The following is a 13,100-nucleotide window of genomic DNA, read 5'->3' as shown; positions in this document are numbered from 1 at the left end:
GGGACTCAGTCTAAAACAAAACAAATTAAAAAAAAGAGGTGGGGAGACCCTGGCCCAGGGCTAGCTCATGCCTCCTCTCTGGGCCTCCAGGTGTCCTCTCAGATCTCCTGGCCCCAGCTCTCAGGCTGGCCTGGGGAAAGCCACCTATCCAAGAGTGTCTGGGGCAATTCTCACTGCAGGCTGCAGCTGTGGGTGGCCATCTGTCTCCATGGGCATTTGGGACACTTTGGACCTGTGCCCTGAGGTGAGTGGTACTGAAGTCCAGGTCCTGAGGCCTGGCTATGTGACACACGACAGGTGATGTGTGTGCAGGTGCCAAGTGAGAGCCCGTGTGCCGCGGGAGAGGGAAGGGGGAGCAGGACGCCCACACAGCCGCCTCACACTGTGGGCGTACCCAGGGCAAGCTGTAAATGCTAACAGCAGCAAATCAATTTCACAAAGCAATTTGTCCCCTCTCTCCTGCTGGCCCCGGGAGGCTTAGCTTAATCACTCTGGCACACTGTCAGGAGATAGTCGGAGATGCACAAATCCCTGCCTTCCGCAGGAAACAATTGGCCTGGCCAGGGCAGGTGGAACCAAAGAGTCCCCAGGCAGAGCCAGGCAGGCGCCGTCACAAAGTTGCCCCAGAGTCTCCTCCTCCGTGCTCCCCTCACCTTCCTCTCTGTCCTCCCCCGACCAGAACCTGAGCTCTCTCGTTCCCTCCCCGATCACTGGAAGCAGGAGCGAAAGCAATCCCCCCCAACACAGTGGAGGTCCCTGTCTAGAAATAACAGAATCCCATTCACAGCCAAATCCCAGGGACAGGTCTGCAGGCAGCACCGATGGTGAAGGCCAGCTTAAAGCCTCTCTGGAAGAGAGTGAGGTCTCGACAAAGAAACAGAACCGCAGCCTTTCCGGAGGGTCTGCTACCCAGTCACCAAGGGCTGCCCGCTCCATAGCCACACGGGGGTGAGAGTGACACTGCGGGTGCAGACCTGGAGCTGAGAACAGGCAAGGCCCTTCACTCACACTCTCCTGTCAGTGACCTGGAGCTGGGGACAGGCAAGGCCCCCACTCACACTCCGGGCAGTGACCTGTACTCAGAGAGGACAAGCAGCTTGCCTGAGGCCACACAGCCAGGAGGGCAGGAGTGAGGCTGCAGCTCTGGTCTTGACCACTGTAGGCATTGGGTCCGGAGGGGCACAGAGGACGGGGTCTCCGGAGAACACCTGCACCGCCACCTGCACCGTCACCTGCACCACCACCTGCACTGCCACCTACACTGCCACCCGCACCACCACCTGGCCCTCCTGCCCTGCACCACCACCTGCACCGCCACCTGCACCACCACCTGGCTCTCCTGCCCTGCACCACCACCTGCACCACCACCTGCACCGCCACCTGTACTACCACCTGCACCGCCACCTGGCCCTCCTGCCCTGCACCACCATCTGCACCACAACCTGCACCGCCACCTGCACCACCACCTGCACTGCCACCTGCACCACCACCTGGCCCTCCTGCCCTGCACCACCACCTGCATCACCATCTGCACCACCACCTGCACCACCACCTGCACTGCCACCTACACTGCCACCCGCACCACCACCTGGCCCTCCTGCCCTGCACCACCACGTGCACCGCCACCTGCACCACCACCTGCACCGCCACCTGCACCACAACCTGCACCGCCACCTGCACCACCATCTGCACCACAACCTGCACCGCCACCTGCACCACCATCTGCACCACAACCTGCACCGCCACCTGCACCACCACCTGGCCCTCCTGCCCTGCACCACCACCTGCACCTCCACCTGCACCGCCACCTGCCCCACTACCTGCACTGCCACCAGCACCGCCACCTGCCCCGCCACCTGCCCCGCTACCTGCACCGCCACCTGCGCCACCACCTGGCCCTCCTGCCCTGCACCACCACCTGCACCGCCACCTGGCCCTCCTCCCATGTCTGGGTTCCCAAGAACAGCCCTCTGCCTGAGGTGGCCGAAAGAAAGGGAAAACCATTAAGCTTCAGAAAAGCAGTTTCCATCAATGGTCCATCACTCTCCCTACAGCACCAGGAGAGGCCACAGACCAAGCGCAGCCAATCGGAGAGGGGCCGCTGCTCCAGTGGGAAGCCCCGCCCCCACCTCCCCTGGGGCGTGGGGTTTCCTCTGCTTCGGAATGCCCACCCCCAGACCCGAGCCTGTCCCTCCCTTTTCATCCCCCGCCCCCGCCATCCTTTTAAAGGGAACACTGCAGATTTAAACCACAAATTAAATTTTTAATGAAACCACACAGCAGTAGTGTCCGATGCGATGCAGTATTGATGAGCTCACAGTGTCTGGCGGGTGCTCGCCCCCGGAAAGCTTTTTAGGATGTTATGCAACATGGGACCAAGTTAATTATTTGCAGCAAAGGGCTCCATGTCTCTGTAGTGCTGCTGGGGCCCAGTGAGCGGGAATCCGGCGCTTTTCATTACTGCCAGCTCTGAATGGCAGCCACAGGGAGGGGAGTGATGACATCACAGACCAAACACGACCCACGACCCGAGTGCAAGGCCAAGATAGGAGGACAGGGAGAGAAAGAGTGTGAGACGTGGGGGGGGGGCGGCGGGGAGGGGATGGAGAGGTCTCACCAGGAAGCACTTGTCCCCACAAGCAGATGCCACCGCACAATGCAGCACTTTTCTTCCAAGTCTTGAAATCCAGAGTTCCCGGTTTCTGCCCCCCTCACCCTGCTTCCCGAGGCATCCCCTCATTTAAAGGGGCTCCCGCAGGGCTGGGTGCCTCCAGCCACATCCTTCCAGGACACTTCCCCTCTGAGGATGAAGCCACTCTCATCAGTCGCAGCCTGTCCTCAGGTACAGGGGTGCAAGGTGTCCTGAGCTTGGCCATCAGCAGGCGAGCTTCCTGGTGGCTGGGCCTCTGTCCTGCCGAGTTACCCCCTGGCTCCAGCCCCGCCATGGAATTCCACCTGCGAGATGCCCATATCCTGCCCAGGATGAAGTGGACACACCCCTGGGCCAGGCAGCTTAGCCCTTCCAGGCCAGTGAAGCTGGGCCTGCAAGAGCCTCCCTGGATACCACTCCTGGGTGACTGGCCACCCAAGAGCAGAGCAAACTGGGGGGTGGGGTGAAGGGAAGGGCTGCAGGTGGGGCAGCCGCAGAGCAGCAGGGAGCTCCGTGCCTGGCCTCCGCCCCTCCCTGCCAACATTCCGTGCTCTTGGGACACCCAGCATGGGTCCCAGTGCTGGGCCCACCACTCCCCAGTGTGTCCCAATAATGCTGTGCCTTTGACTTCAGCTCCTGGCAGGAAGGAAAAATGGTTCTTTCACAGGTGGAGAAACCAAGACTCTGGAGAGTGAGAGACTGGTCTAGGGTCTTAAAACTGGGGAGGGTGCATGGGGGCCCCTGGGCCTCCATGGGCACCTCCTCGTGGGCTGAGCTGCTCTCCTCCTGGCTTCTCTCCCCACTACATCGCAAGATGCCAGCCAGGGCTGAGAAAGGGCCATGAAGCACAAGTGTCGGGAATGTCTGAGACTGACCTAAGGAGTAAGAACACAGAGGACCAGGGCCAGCAGGGCTTGGCGAGAGGCTTGTGAAGGGGAGACGGGGTTGCAGGATCCATGAGAAATCACCCAGAGCATCCATGGAGGCCCCAGCGCTCACCACGACCGGCCTCGTAATTCACACGGAATGAGATGCTGAAGCTGCATATGGCACAATTTGGGGGTATTCTCCCCACCCCCACTGTTGTTCTTGCTTGTGGTCCTACTGGGTCACCGGAACAGCCTCCTAATGGGTCTCCCTGCCTGCTCCGGCCCCAACACTGCATCCAATCTCCATCAAGTGGCCAAAATAGTTCCTGCTCCAAACCCTTCTGTGGCTCCCCCTTGCCCTAGCGCAATCTAAAGTCCTCCCTGTGGCCTGCTAAGAAGGCGCCGATGACCGCTGCGTCCATTGCTGAGCATCTTATCCATCCCTGTCCACCACGCTCATCTTCTCCACCACACCCATCCTCTCCACCATGTCCATCCCTCTCTACTGCATCCACCTCTCTCCACTGCATCCCTTCCCTCCACTGTGTCCATCTTCTCCACTGTGTTCCTCCCCTCCACCACATCCCTCCCCTCCACCACGTCCATCCCTCTCCACCGCATCCTTCCCCTCCACTGTGTCCATCCTCTCCACCATGTCCCTCCCCTCCAGTGTGTCCATCCTCTCCACCACGTCCCTCCCCTCCACCACGTCCATCCCTCTCCACCGCGTCCCTCCCCTCCACTGTGTCCATCCTCTCCACTGCCTACTCCTCCCACCCTGCCGTTGCTACTCCCAAGCAGCTTCACTTACCTCGAGGCCTTGGCACGGGCTGCTTTCCTCACCCAGGATGCCTCTTTGCCCGGACAACTCCCATTCCTGCTTCAGAGCTTGGCTTAAATCTCACCTATGCAGGGAGGCCCTCCCTGATCCCCAGCCTGAGTCACGGCCCTGCTGGGTGCCCCCCAGACACCGCTGCTTTAGCTGCATTCCCCTGAGGGATAGGGAGTGAAACAGGAGTGGAAGGGAACGGGGGTCACGGAGCTGGCTACTGCTGGGGTGGCTGGAGCTCTGTCCTTCAGGACCTTCCAAGGAGGCTCATGAACCTCCCACTTGCAGGGGCCTGGAGGGCCTTGTCCTTGGGTCTTTATGCCTTTGCTCAAGGATGGCTCACAGGCATGGGCCCCCACACACTTGCAGGTGTGCAGGAAACTGCAGAGCACGTCCTGCAGGTGAGGTCCAAGAGGCCCTGGGGTGGACGAAGAAGAAGCGAGGGGCTGCCTGGCTGCCTGGTGGAGGGGAGGGAGGGGCGCAGTCTGCATAGACCTGAGGACCAACGGGGGCTCCAGAAAGGTGAGGCCGAGAGGCGACAGGTGCAGTCCATGCCACAGTCTCTCATATGTTGCGATCATTCCCTGCTTATGACGATTCCCCCTTCACAAAGACAAGGATGGGTTCTCTCCCTGCTGCCCTGGTGTGCCCAGCATCATCCTGGCCTAGGGTGGGTAGTGCATGCTGAGTGGGCAGCACTCAGGAAACAGCCATGCAGGAAGGACTAGGACGGGCTGGGGGCTCATGCCTTGCTCAGCCCGCTCACCCCTCAGAAGGGCAGCAAAAGAGGTGGAAGGAGGGGGCCCGGAGGGGCCAATGAGCATCACGCACACTTTACACAGCCAGCAGGGTCCTTCCTGCGAGGCTAGCAGGGGCCAGCCCTTCTCAGAGCCTGGGATGATCACTGCCAATTCCAAGCTGTGAGGTGAGACTGGCTCAAAGGACTGTCAGCTGACAGGGCAGGTCTGAGAATGGGGAGCGGTGAGATGAAGGCCAGGGGCCAGCTTGTTACCAATTTGCCGTGGCTCCCTGCTGCAGAATGCATTGGGCTGTCCCTAGGCAGAGTAGAAAATAGGTGCAGAGTCCGGGCGCTGCGGCTCACGCCTGTAATCCCAGCACTTTGGGAGGCAGGTGGATCACCTGAGGTCAGGAGCTTGAGACCAGTCTGGCCAACATGGCGAAACCCTGTCTCTACTAAAAATACAAAAATTAGCCAGGCATAGTGGCTCACACCTGTAATCCCAGCTACTTGGGAGTCTGAGGCAGGAGAATTGCTTGAACCTGGGAGGTGGAGGTTGCAATGAGCTGAGCTCGTGCCACTGCACTCCAGCCTGGGCTACAGAGCGAGATTCTGTCTCAAATAAGCAAACAAAAAAAGATGGGGAAATGAAAAATCTTCCCAGAAAAGGGTCTCTGTGACCCCAAGACATCGCAAAAGGAGGGCTTCATTCCTTCCTTCTTTTCTTTACTTCCCAGACACCTGAGCAGTTTAAAATTTTAAGATTTCTTCACCCTGCCCCCTGCACATGCACACATACAATGCGTGCTTCCGCTTCATCCTCATGATATCCCCAGGAGGGAGGGGGCGCACACACCTGCAGTGTCAGAGAGGTAGACGTCCAGCCCCAGCTGAGGGACAGAGCTCCTTGCTCCCCAAGTGGCACGCCAGCTCTCCCCGCCCAGCTTTGAGACCCTCACTGGATGGGCCCAGTCCTACCAACAAAACAACATCCCATCATCCTAGTCACAGCAACTGCCATGGAGTGTGTGCTCGCTGTGAGCAGGGCCTCTCCTGGGGCCTCCCCTGGGCCATCTGGTGTGATCTTCCCATCTTGCCCAGAGCCCCACAGCCGGTAGTGGTAGAACCAGACGTTGACACACCCGAGCTTGTAGACAGAGCCATTTTTTTTTTTTTTTTTTTTTTTTTGAGACGGAGTCTTGCTCTTATTGCCCAGGCTGGAGTGCAGTGGCATGATCTCGGCTCACTGCAACCTATGCCTCCCTGGTTCAAGCAATTCTCCTGCCTCAGCCTCCCGAGTAGCTGGGATTACAGGCACCCGCCACCAAGCCTGGCTAATTCTTGTATTTTTAGTAGAGATGGGGTTTCACCATGTTGGCCGGGCTGGTCTCGAACTCCTGACCTCATTATCCGCCTACCTCGGCCTCCCACAGTGCTGGATTACAGGTGTGAGCCGCTGAGCCTGGCTGCAGAGCCATGTTCTCTCCCAACTCACCTTACCCTGCTCCAGAGGGTGCCCACCAGATCGTTTTGGACATTGTTATTCAGGGTGGCCCAGAGCCGGGGTGAGGGGTCTCTCTGCAAAATCCCACGAAATCCTGCCCTCGGAAACCACAGGTCATTCAATGTTGGTACTCTGGACCCAGCCAGATACTATCTTAGAGGGATCTTAATGTAGTTATGGATAACAGATGCCAATGTTTTAATAAAAGTGCATGAAAGAGAAACTTAAAACCAAGAAAATTCCATCCATCAACTTAAAAAAAAATAGGGACATGAGCCCAGGAGTTCGAGACCAGCCTGGGCAACATAGCAAAACCCTGTCTCTACAAAAAATACAAAAGCTAGCTGGGTGTGGTGGCATGCGCCTGTAGTCCCAGCTACTCAGGGGGCTGAGGTGGGAGGATTGCTTGAGCCCAGGAGGTCACTGTAGTGCAGTGAGCCGAGATTGTGCCACCGCACTACAGCCTGGACAACAGAGTGAGACCCTGTCTTAAAAAAATAATAATAATAATTAGCTGGAAACATCTTTGTGTCTCTACCGTCTGGGAGAGTTCCTGGCACATAGTAGACCTGGAAGAATGTTCATCCAATGAATGAATGAATGAATGAAAATTCAGAAGGCTAGACTCTCAGTACTAAAATTAATATTGCTACTTAGGCCAAGGCACTAACATACAATGAACCTTGCTTGCCTCCTCTGCAGAATGGGCAGAATCAAATATAAGAATGCCACCTGCCAGCTAGGAGCAGTGGCTCACGCCTGTAATCCCAGCACTTTGGGAGGCCAAGGCGGGCGGATCACCTGAGGTCAGGAGTTCGAGACCAGCCTGACCAACATGGTGAAACCCCCGTCTGTACTAAAAATACAAAAATTAGCCAGGTGCGGTGGCGTGTGCCTGTAATCCCAGCTACTCAGGAGGCTGAGGCAGGAGAATCGCTTGAACCCAGGAGGTGGAGGTTTTAGTGAGGCAAGATCGCGCCACTGCACTCTAGCCTGTGGGAAAAGAGTGAGACTTCATCTCAAAAAAAAAAAAAAAAAAAAAAAAAGAATGCCACCTGCCAAAGCCGTCTGGTAAACATCCAAGACACCTTGGAAAATGTAACAGAAAAAGGAGCATATTTGCACCATGCCTAATTGTTTTTGTCTGTTTGTTTGTTGTTTGTTTTTGAGATGGAATCTCACTGTGATGCCCGGCTGGAGTGCAGTGTCGTGATCTCAGCTCACTGTAACCTCTGCCTCCCAGGTTCAAGTGATTCTCCTGCCTCAGCCTACAGGCGCCTGCCACCACGCCCAGCTAATTTTTGTGTTTTTAATAGAGACAGAGTTTTGCCATGTTGACCAGGCTGGTCTTGAACTCCTGACCTCAGGTGATCCACCAGCCTTGGCCTCCCAAAGTGCTGGGATTACATGCATGAGCCACCGGGCCCGGCCCTGCATTGTGCCTAATTGTGACAATGGGAGTGTCATTCATCCCCCAGAGCACTGGATGCTCCCGGAGGGCTGGCTCAGCCCATCCTGCAGCCTGGCACCCTGCAGTTTGTGGCCCTGTCCCCAGAGGAGGAGGCATGGTGGCTGCTGCCTCCATCGGCAGGCGACCACACTCTTCCTCTTCCGGGTATGAGTGATGGCGTCAGTGCACGGTCCTTGTAATAACTGTAATCCCTTGCCAGTACACATCATTTTTATTCCAAAACACTTTCATGCCTCAACTCATTTTATATTTCATATGCCCTCTCCTGGCATCTGGCAGGTGGTAAAATTGATGTGCAAGGACACAGCAGGCTGGCAGGCCCCCGGCCCCCACCGCAGCAGCCAGATGCCGGTAGCTGGTGGGAGCGTCCTAGCTCAGGAACCAAATGAATGCAAACTGGGGGGGCTGGGAAGGGGGCCCGGGACGGGGGCCCTAGGGACATTCCTGACCTGGCTTTGTATTTGCAAGCCCTGTGTTGGGGGTGCAGGGAAGGCATTTTGAAGTGCAGAAGGTGCTATACAAATGCCTGAGAGTACCGATGTCTGCTGCCCTTGTCACTGTTGAATGCAGAGATCAGAAACCTTAAAACAATGGTCCTTGAATATTGGAGTCCCAGGGTGCTCTTGTCAGCGTTCTGCTGTTTTTGTACCCACTGCCTCCCTGAATGGGCTCCCTACTGGCGTGGCTGCGGTCCACTGCCCCTAAAGATGCTCCCAGGACTCTGCTGTCAGCCCCATCCTCCCTTTGCACTCTCAGGCCCCTTCCGCTCAGGTCAGCTCAGGACCAGCCTCCTCATCGTCATCTTGGAATCTCTAGAGCCTCCATGTGCCGGGCGTCTCCTCCTCCCGGATGTCAGATAGCCACTGGAAACCCCATGTGGCCCAGTGTGAACTCCGGACTCCTCCCTCCCTCCAGGCCCTCCCAGGCTCCCCACCCCTTCTCTGCAGGCAGAATTACCACCACCCCCTCGCCCAGAAGCCGGGGATCTTCCCAGGTTCCTCCCTCTCCTTCACTTCCCACACCCAAGCCATCACCAAGCTCCTGCCAAGGAATCTCCCAAATGCCCTCAAGCCTCTCAAGCCCAGCCCCCTTCCTCCCAGGCTCCTATGACATCGCCCTCCAGGTCTCTTCTGCAAGCCCTGCTGCTGCTCAGCTCTGCCCTCACCAAGGGCTCCCAGACAGCGCCCCCACAGGACTGTGGCTGCTCCCCAAGGTCCTGGCCCACCTTGCCCACAACTCCCCCACATCTACCCTGGCCCCTGCTTTGCAACTCACTCTTGGCAGGATGAACTGCGTCCCTCTCCCCACGGCCTGCCCCTCATTGCTCTGGCATTGCTAGTGCCAGCCCCCTCGGCTCACTCTTCAAGCCCCTGTTATTACCTCCACAGGAGACCCTTCCAGCTGATGGCTGGACCCTAACCCATGCGCCTGGTGCTGGCTCAGGACCTCTCCCGTCCTGTGGTCCTCACGCATGATACCCAAGGTGTGTTCAGCCCTGTCTAGCCTGCCAGATCGTGTGGTCTCAGAGATGGAGAATGGTGTTTTACTCATCCTGGCCCCATCACCTGGCCTGCCCCTCAGTGGATGTTCTGGAAATATTTGTTCAACTGAGAGCAACTGTTCTGAATAGTTACACTATGGCAAATGCCCAAGCATCTGCCTGGTGCCACGAAACGCCTGCTTGGAGAGTAAGACATGCCTTCCCCAGGTGGGAAGGGCTCACCTTTCCCCTGCAGACTCCTGTTGATTGGGATCAGTGAGTCAGCAGTTCAAGAGCACCCATTCCCCATCCTTGACCCCAGCACTGGGCTCAGCCCGAGAGAAGGAACGGGCAGGGTGGGGACAGAGACCACCCAGGGCCCTGTCCCCAGCCAGACTGGGCCAGTGGCCGCCTGGCTGGCTCAGAGGAGGAAGGTGGTCCTTGCTGTGGGAAGTCCCTGGTGGGAGCAGGGAGCCTGGGGTGGGAGCCCAGCTGTCCCAGGCGAATGGGGCACTGGCCCGACCCGTCAGTTCCTGGCTGCAGCTGCTGCAGGCTTCATCACATTTGCACAGTGGGCAGGAGTGCGTAGTCCTGGGGTGAGGCAGGGCTGGCTTCTCCTCCGAAGACGGCCGGTGAGAAGCTCTTGAGCCTGGGGTCCGCAGCCCCACCTGCCCTGCCCACTCGCTGGACATGGGTGGGCTGGGGCACCATCCCCAAAGGGCTCCTCTCCTGGAGGTCTTTTCCTTGCAGCTCCTGTGCTGGGCAGAGATAAAGTGGCCATGGAGTGCGACGGCCAGGGCTTGGCCCCAGCTTTGCCTTCACTGGGCGATGACAGCGCGACCTTGGCTTCTCTGGGCTTCCCTATGTTTCCTCTCTGGTGAGTGAGGACTAGAGCCCAGCTGTGCCTTTGAAAGGCAAATGCGTGAATGTGGACCCAGGACTTGGAAAGGGGACAAGTGCTTGTTTTTAAGACACAGGTTACCACTGCAGGGGTGCCATGTAGAGGACAGAGGGGAAGGTTCGGGTGGGGCACCTCCTTCAGCAGAGCCGGGGAGCAGGGACCTGTCCCTTATCACACAGAGCTGGTGGGTGGGGCTGTCAGGAGTGACTCCAAGGCACAGGTGGGCTGAGGCTGTGACTCAGAGGCCCCGTGGGGCTGGCTGCCGTCAGAGCAGCCCCACATCCAACCCTGTGGGTCCAGGGGCGCCTCACTTGAGGGGAGGGTCACGTGGCCTGACTGTGTCCTGAGGGCTGGGCTGCCAGAGCTCCCTGTGCCTTCTCCCCTGGTGCGGCCAGAAGCCCCTCTCCTCTGCCCAGGACACCCTGCGCATGCTGTCCCCCGCACAACCTGTGTGAGGCATAGAACCACAGAGAAACGTGCACAGATTGCACCTGGACAGCCCAATGAATGGTCACAAGACAAACACCCCACGAGATCAGCACCCAGATAGAGAAACAATATGGCCAGTACCCTGGGAGCTGCTGAAAACTCAGATGCAGGTGAAAATGACGTTGCACATCTCACACACTAAAAACCCCAGCCACTCACCTTACTGCAGACTGACCGGCATCCTAGACCAGCTGCCAATGCAATGCGTCTCCGAAGGGTACAGCCTGTCCTCCAGAGCGGCATGTACCTGACCCTTAGCTGAGGCACTGTGTCCCAGGGCTGTGATCATCGAGGGCTCCTGCTTCTCTTCTGCGGGTGGGGGACCAGGGCTTCTCCCACCCCACCATACCTTCCCCTCCCAGCCTCACCCCTCCAGAGGCAGCATGGAACTTCATGAGGCAAGGGCTGAGGCAAGTGGGGGCAGGGAAGGGTGCCTCTGCCTAGCACCCCCCAGTGCCCTCAGGCCCTCCCAGCATTCTCCCAGCACCCACCCATTGCTCACCCTCCTTCCTGCACAGGGTGGAGGTTCCAGACAAGCTCAAGGCACGGCCTGGAAGAGGAGAGGCCGGGGAGATACGGCAGGATGAGCAAGGGGCACAGGCTCCCACTAGGCTCAGGCACACCCCTGCATGAGCTCCCACTGTCCACTGAGTGAAGACTCTTGATGGGCACTGAGGTCCTCCTAATACCTCCCAACCTACCCGGCTAGCCTTCTTTTTTAATTTTTTTTTTTTTTTGAGACAGGATCTTGCACTGTTGCCCAGGCTGGAGTACAGTGATGCGATCTCACTGCAGCGTCAACCTCTTGAGCTCAAACAATCCTCCCACTTCAGTCCCCAGAGTAGTTGGGACTACAGGTGCACCCCACCATGCCTGGCTAATTTTTGTATTTTTGTAGAGACAAGATTTTGCCATGTTGTCCAGGCTGGTCTCAAACTCCTGGGCTGAAGAGATCCACCCACCTCGGCCTTCCAAAGTGCCGGGATTCAAGGCGTGAGCCCCCGCACCCAGTCTGTCTAGTCTTCTTATGCCTGCCCACCCTCTCCATACTGGCCACTAGCCAGGGCCTCTCCTGGACACCTGCCCCCTTTGTCTTCTCTACACTCCCCCTCCCACTACCAACTAACCTCTGCAGGCCTCTCCATGCCCTTCCGCCAGGAGTGAGCTGAGCCGGCCAGTACCCACTGATGGTTGCATTTGCAGGAATTTCACAGGTCGATGGTTAAACACAGCCACTATTAAATTTTAAACTAAGTAAACTTATAATTAAATAAATTCGGTTTAAAATGGGCAATAAATACTACAAACTCATCACTTTGTAATTATTTCGTTACATCGAACTATTGTCTATCTTTTTTTTTTTTTTTTTTTTTTTTGAGACAGAGTCTTGCTCTGTCATCCAGGCTGGAGTGCAGTGGTTCGATCTCGGCTCACTGCAACCTCTGCCTCCCGGTTCACGTGATTCTCCTGCCTCAGCCTCTCAAGTAGCTGGGATTACAGATGTGTGCCACCACACCTGGCTAATTTTTGTATTTTTGGTAGAGACGGGGTTTCACCATGTTGGCCAGGCTGGTCTCAAACTCCTGACCTCATGTGATCCAGCTTGGCCTTCCAAAGTGCTGGCATTACAGGCATGAGCCACCGCGCCTGGCCTTGTCTATGCTTTTGAGTTTTATTCACATCTATTGCACCATTATGGTGGGAGTAGTATAATATAAACTATTGTGCTAGGCCAGGCGCTCTGTGGCTTGCACCTGTAGTCCCAAGACCAAGGCGAGGAGTTCAACCATCTCTATGAAAAAAACAAACAAAAAAAATTAGCTGAAGTGTGGTGGTGCAGGAAGAATCGCTTGAGCCCAAGAGGTCGAGGCTGCAGTTAGCTGTGATTGCGCCACTGCACTCCAGCCTAGGCAACAGAGCAAGACCCTGTCTCAAAAATAAAATAACAGTGTGCTAGTGTGCATGGTTTCCCAATGAGTGAGGTCGTGTCACAGGCAGCCACAAATGCACCCAGCTGAGAATATTACGGGATCACCTCCCTCACCCCAGCTCTATCTGGGGTGTGGGACTCAGGCAGGGCCGGGATTGCTGGCTGTTCACAACACCATCCCCCCTCTTCTGACCTAGTAGCCAGACACCCCGATGAGTTTGGGCAAGGCGGCCCTTCG

The 13,100-nt window shown here is 57.1% G+C and overlaps 2 long non-coding RNA genes across 2 annotated transcripts; both read right to left on the bottom strand.

Moving 5' to 3' along the window:
• Window positions 1-2,242: 2,242 nt before the first annotated feature.
• On the bottom strand, window positions 2,243-6,230 carry LOC134732319 (uncharacterized). The gene is made up of 2 exons (XR_010115355.1): window positions 4,331-6,230; window positions 2,243-3,525 (listed from the first exon to the last, which is right to left on the bottom strand). It is a non-coding gene; the product is annotated as an uncharacterized lncRNA (long non-coding RNA).
• Window positions 6,231-9,157: 2,927 nt separating this feature from the next.
• On the bottom strand, window positions 9,158-13,100 carry LOC134732346 (uncharacterized). The gene is made up of 3 exons (XR_010115388.1): window positions 12,060-13,100; window positions 11,092-11,482; window positions 9,158-10,295 (listed from the first exon to the last, which is right to left on the bottom strand). It is a non-coding gene; the product is annotated as an uncharacterized lncRNA (long non-coding RNA).

This window comes from Symphalangus syndactylus, chromosome 14 (assembly GCF_028878055.3).
Source record: "Symphalangus syndactylus isolate Jambi chromosome 14, NHGRI_mSymSyn1-v2.1_pri, whole genome shotgun sequence".
Lineage (NCBI taxonomy): Eukaryota > Metazoa > Chordata > Mammalia > Primates > Hylobatidae > Symphalangus > Symphalangus syndactylus.
Note: the sequence above shows the minus strand (reverse complement) of the source record. Positions and strands in the feature narration are given on the sequence as shown.